The sequence below is a fragment of the Limulus polyphemus genome, unplaced genomic scaffold (genome assembly GCF_000517525.1).
Source record: "Limulus polyphemus unplaced genomic scaffold, Limulus_polyphemus-2.1.2 Scaffold3359, whole genome shotgun sequence".
NCBI classification, from domain to species: Eukaryota; Metazoa; Arthropoda; class Merostomata; order Xiphosura; family Limulidae; genus Limulus; species Limulus polyphemus.
In genome coordinates, this window is record NW_013668969.1 from 105,447 (window position 1) to 112,271 (window position 6,825).

Here is a 6,825-nt window from a genome sequence, read left to right on the forward strand (position 1 = left end):
AGGGTAATAAACTGAGCAGGTGCATTAGAGAGATGAGAATAGGTGAGACCACGTGGATCAGGTGCTGAGTTGCAATGATGATGTAAGACAAGTCGGACATTTTGAGCAGAAATTGGAGCACACAGGGGGTTGGTTTCCAGAACATGGGTGAAAGAGGGCCGAAGAGTCAGAGAAGTATGATCAGACAGTCGTAAGATGTCGGAGAAGTATGATCAAACATGTAAGACATCGGAGCAAAAAATTGAAGAAAAACATATTACTATATAATGTATTGTTTGATAGTTAAGAAACTGGTGTTTTTAAACTCAGACATGAATAACATGTACACAGATCTATCAGTTGTATAAATATTTGATCACATTGATACTTTGAAAATTAATGTAGATCATTCTTACTTTCTTTATTTTTACTGAAATTATTTTGGCAGATATCATGTTTGTGCAAAATCACAAACGGTCGTTATACAGGAACAACTTATGCTGCCATCTAGCGATCATAAATGAAATTGTTATTTATGAAACATGGAAATAACATATGGTTGTAAACTGAACTCACCGCTAAGCAGTAGTTTTTCTTTTTTTAATTATTTCCTCACAAAATATGTGTGGTAGAAGAACATGATAGTATTACTGTTATACAAGTTGAGAAACACTCGATAATGGCAATTAGATGCTCAAATAAAGCTGTAATTCAACTTTTAACAGTTATATGCAAGCATAATAGAGTAATAGATTGAATGCGGTGGCCATTATTTTCTTGGCCCATCCCTACACATTACGTACTTCCATGCCTAGTGATAGCCAGTTTCCAAGTACTCTTAAAATGCTTTTCTGTCGTACAAAAAACATTTCAAAAACTTCATTCATTTTTTGGCTAGCGTGGGAGAAGAAATAAGAAAGATGAACACTTTGGCTCTTTAGTTAGTTCCCAATTCTCGACTTTAGCAACACTTTTCAATGAAACTGGGAGTCTCACAAGCTGTGAAACACTCGGTAATGGCAATTAATTGCTCAAATATGGTTACAACCCAACTTTAGCAGTTATTTGTAAGCATCATAGAGTAATAGATTGAATGTGTCAGCCATTTTTTTCTTAGTCCATCCCTACACACTAAGCACTACCATGCTCATTGATTAAAATGATGTATTATATAACAGAATGATAAAAAATGTTTTCAACATTTTCCTGTGTTTTTGTAAGTTCTTACAACTAAAATGTACAATAAAACATTGTAACTGATACAATACAACGTCGTAAATAATCAGAAAGTGTGACAAGTTGAACGTTTCATTTGTGTTAAAGAAAGAGTTTCTTTTTAGCAGAATAAAAGTAAACCACAAAGCCTTGCGTTGTCCAATTTATCTGTTTTTGTTTGTATTACACGTCTTTGGTCGTATGTAGTTTAGTGGCGCAAAGCAATGTGGCTGTCTGCACTGTATTACATGTCAGCAGGTGTCAAAATCATGGTGTGAAGCTACAAAAAAAAACGTTGAAACATTTGGTAAGTTACAATTGATGCTAGATTGTCTTTATAAATCATTTTTAACCACACTTTGCATTGACTGATGCTCCAAAATAAACCACACCTCTCTGCAACGCTATGTAAATTTAGTTTGTATGATTTTTTTTAGAATAGATATAGTTATCTGATTGTATTGTTGTTGTGTGCTATGGAAAAATGGTTATCCAAAATCCAAAACTGATATTAAGATATAAAATTAAATAAAATGAGGAAGTATTTATACCATTAACCAAGACTTTTATTGTTATCATCCAAGACTCTCTTTATCGAAACATTTATTGTAAATAGACTTTATTAATTTTATTAATTACACATAGCAGACCAAAAATTGTGTTAGTTAAAAAGGAAAACAGAGAATTTAATCATTCACAAAAAACAAAACAAACAATTAACGGTAAAAAATTATAATAGCGTGAATGATATTATACACATAGTATTAGTACATCTTGAGTAAGAGTCACGATAGTGGCTCCACCCAAGTAAGAAAAAATGCACTACGAAAACTATATAGAAAGGACCAAATTTTTGGCAGAACTGATGCATTTCTACTGCTGTTCTAAATGCTACAGAGGATTGAGTGCGTTTTATTAAAACGATGTGCAAATCATCATGCATCGTGATAACGACAGTTGGTGGAACGACTTGTATCATAACTACAATTTGATAGTGTTTCTTGTTGCATATTTATTGGGATACAATAAAAAAAAATCAATTTTGGAAGAGGTATGTAACAGCCATTTCCGACGCAAGATATTCATGCATTCATATAATAAAGATGTTTTCAGATCGGAGATTTAAAATTCCAAAAACAGGAGCATCCCTTATACTTAATGAGGTTGAAATCAAAAGAATATGGTTCAACTTGGAGCACCAGAATCATCCAGAAAGAAATCTGTAATAAGTCGTACTAATCCATGGCAAACAAAGTGTGGCATTTTGTAACAAGGGAGAATCCATGAACGCAAAATTAGTGGCAAAAGCTATCAACATGTTCCACAAAGCAATACACAATGTAATTACGACATACCTCCGTCTGCAAACCAGTCCAATAATATACAGATTCATCAAGTTAAGAGTTCCAACCATGTCTCCCGTTGAACCGTAGCATACCCCAAGCAGCTGGAGAATGAAATACTATTTCATATAAAGATATATCGGTCGGATGCAGCACCTAGGGATTTATGTGCGATCAGACTGTTGAAACTGCCATTGGGAGACCTTTGTTCACCTACACTATATGGAATAAGGAAAGATTGCAAGGAGGAGTGGTGTGCTTTTGTCAAGAAGCACGGTCATCAAATAGGGCACGACCATTCGTGGTTACATGGATTGTAATGACATGATAAAGCTTCAGTTTCATCTATTATAATAATACTCACTTTTTGACTGTCCTGAAAACAAGCGCGCACTTTACTATCTAAATTCGAATGTGCGCGCACTTCATTTCGACGGATGTAAGCGAAAGGCGGATGTAAATATACTTTAAATGACGTTTTCTACAACAACGTATTAAAATCTTAATACAGTTTGTTTTTAATCTAACCGTTAGGTTGTATAATAACATTATAAGTTTATTTATTGATAGTACGCTAAAATTTAGCCCTAATTAAACTAAAGCAAAAAAAAGTACATAAGTTACAATGTTAGTTTATCTCTTTATCGAATATAGGCCGTATTTAATAAAGGCTTAACTAATGTTAGGCCTGAGACAAGTGGACTTATAGATTTCGGTGTCTGAGATCAGAATTCTTTTGTATTATTCTAGAAATCCTGTATTTAAAGAAGTACTGTTGCAGTAAAAGATACTAATTTGACCGTAATTGTCTTGCGGATCTCTGCTAGATTTAATATAATTTACCCAACCTCTGTAAAATGTCATTATTCCTATTCTTCTAAACAAATTTAAGCATTCGAATATTACAGACAAAAAAGCAATTTAATATATTTTATAAATCAAAAGAAATAATCGGTCAGACATGGACGTTTTCTCAACAAAAACTAGTAGTAATACGAATAAAAAAATCAAACTTCGGGATTTAGGTCGTTGGCGACCTGCAAAAAGGGGGGGGGGGTCAGATTCTTTATAGAACTAACTGTGTTTGGTTTGGTTGGAATTTCGCGCGAATCTACATGAGTTCTATCTGCGCTACCCGTTTCTAATTTAGCAGTGTAAAACTAGAGGGAAAGCAGCTAGTCATCACCACCCACCGCTAACTCTTTTACCAACGAATAGTGGGGTTGACCGTCACATTATAACGCCCCCACGACAGAAAGGACGAGTATGTTTGGTGGGACGGGGATTCGAAAACCCGACCCTCAAACTGCGAGTCGAGATGCCTAACCACATGGCCATTGCTACCTTCTTTCCTTACTTTTTCGTGCTCTTATTCCTACTTCTTAATTGAAAAATAACATTTTTTACACTTGTCTTATAGCTTTTTTGGGGGGCTAAGCATCGAGGGTGATTGGGCTCTAGGCCTATTCTTCTCGTAGCTTTTCCTACAGCCATCTCTCGAAATTTCCTGGCTTTTGCTGATATCTTTGCTATAGTTTTTATTCCATCTAGCCAGAGTGGCAGCCTTTTCTTTGGCTGAATTAATGGCTAAGGCTTGTTTCGCATATCCAGCATTACTGTTTCTAACATTATTTCTATTCTTGTATTATTTCAAGGTTATCAGTATAATATTTTCTCCTTTTCTCTTATTTTATTTCCTTGAAAGGAATATTTTAAAAATCGCACGGTTTCAAGTACAAACTTAGATTTCAACAGGTCATACTTAGTTTGAAAACAATGCAAAGATACATTATATAACTAGGTAGCTTATTATTCTTGTTTTCCTTCTAGAGTGCTCGAGCAAAACCGTGTCAAACTTTGGCAGCGGTAGCGTTCGTCTTCACGTCTTATATACCAACTGCTATGATAAAATTGCTTTGTCCAACACAGAACTAGTCAAATGTATAGAACTGAAAAACTTCACTTTCAAAGATTAGATCATAGTTAGAACCTAGATCTAGAGAATCTACGTAGTCCACATTTTTTTTTATCTAGGTAATACAGCTGTGTGCTCGTAATCATAAAATATAGTTCATTAGTTCGTTAGTAGTGTTACAAAATGGTTATTGTTATTACCAAGGTTATAAGTAAAACTAAAAAAAAAAAAACGACTTTTAACCAAGGTAGCATAATTCAATCATGTGCATTTAGATTTGCACAAGGTGAAGGCAGAAGAGCGCTATGCCTTTCCAACAACGTTAGTCAATCAGTCAGATTGACAAATTTGTGGTTTTGTGAAATCTTTGTTTTTTACTCTACCGACTTTCTCAAGTGCTTTGGTGGTTTATTATTCCGAAGTTGGTTTGTTTACTACTCAACACTGTGTGTAAAAGGATTATAAAGTTTTCTTTACAAGCTATTTGCAGTGTGTTTAAGATTTTAATGTGTATTGCACATACTGCACATATGACCCATTCCTACTATAATTACTACCGCACTTATGAAAATAATACAGCAACCACAGCCCATTATAAAATCATTACTACAACAGTAAACTCTTTCAAAACAGAACTGCCTAGCATGATCTGGTGGTTAGGACACTCAACTAGTAATCTGAGGGTCACGGATCCGAATATCGTCTCCGAAAATGCTCTACCTTTTAGCCGTGGGGACTTTATAATGTGACGGTCAATCCCACTATTCGTTGGTAAAGAGTAACTTAATAGTTGCCGGTGGGTAGTGTTGACCTGCTTTACTTATAGTCTTTCATTTCAAAATGAGGGATGGCTAGTGCAGATAGCACTCATGTAGCTTTGTGCGAAATTCAAAAAACAAACAAACAGAGCAAAACAGCAATTAACATATCAATGTACATATCTGCCAAGAGCAAATAACCGATAAATTGACGTAAGCAAATAAATAAAAGAAATACTTTAATAATGATAACTGATTTTGAACGTCATGCTTTAAATAAAATGAAAAACATAAATTGAAAAGAATTATTTGACATGATTGTATAAGAACACACGAGAAAAATATATAAAATATTTAATATAAAAGCGGTAATTTTAACCATCTTACAGGAGAACACAATTAGAATAATAATTTAATTATGAAACAAGTTAATTAAATCTCCTAAAAATATGGTTTCAATACCGTGGTGGGCAGATAAAAAATAGCCAAATATGTAGTTTTGTGATTAATAACAAAACAAACAAAACGTACTGTGAAACCTCGTAAGTCCGAATGTATATAAAATGAAGAAGTTCTTCCAAATTGTTAATGTCAGACTTACCCAGAGCAACTAGTGCTATTCATGGTCATTCTCAATGAAACATAAGAGAGGTCATTACTTCAATAGATCATACGACTACCAGTAGGAAATATAACTAATTCCAGATGCTACAGGTTACCTATCACTTATCTTCACCATGGGAAAACAAAAAGTGCTGTCTAGGTGTCACAGAACAATAGGTAGCTAGAACAAAAGGAACTTATCGACCTTCTTGATCAATGCTATGTATAAACTACAAAAAACAAGTTTTGAAGAATTCCTATTTTAATACAAGGGGTTAGAAAATACATAGTGTATTTATATTGTTGCGTATTAGAATTTCGAATAGTCCAAAGCCGAGTTAACAGATAATTTAAATTTAGTAGTTAAATCGTACTTTGGATTTAGTATTTAAATACATGCCGATATATAGTCAGTTTATGATATTTCCCAACAAGATTGAAACACACCCTTTTCGTTTTTAACACAAAAACGTTTTAATATACATACAACAATACAATTTATAGTAACAATTATTACAAATAGTTATTACAAACAAAGATTTGTAAACAAAAGATTTATAAACAAAAGTTTCACAAACTCACAAACAATATAAAAACTTCTTTCTAGTTTGGAACTCCCTTGATATCTTTTCGAGGGTTTACGATGAGCGAGTTAATTACGAGTTCATGTAAATACGATTCGCCGGGAAGCTAGCTACCTTTGTCCTTTGCCACACACGCTGAGCTCTCCATGATGAATTTATATGTTGTCATAAAAATACTAAAGTTAAATGACTTGTAACGTTCGAAATTTATAAATATTCCTGCTCAAATATCGTAAGTTTTCCGATTGATAAGCGTTATAAAAATCACAGTTATATCTTTCGAAGTTTATAGCACACTGATTATAGCGAACTACTAATAGACACTCTTTTCGGCGCGTCGCGTTGGCTATTTGTAGCCATGGGAAGGTTTTCTAGAAAATTCAGTCTTATGTAACAATACTGATTAAAGCGTTTACGTACACACATAT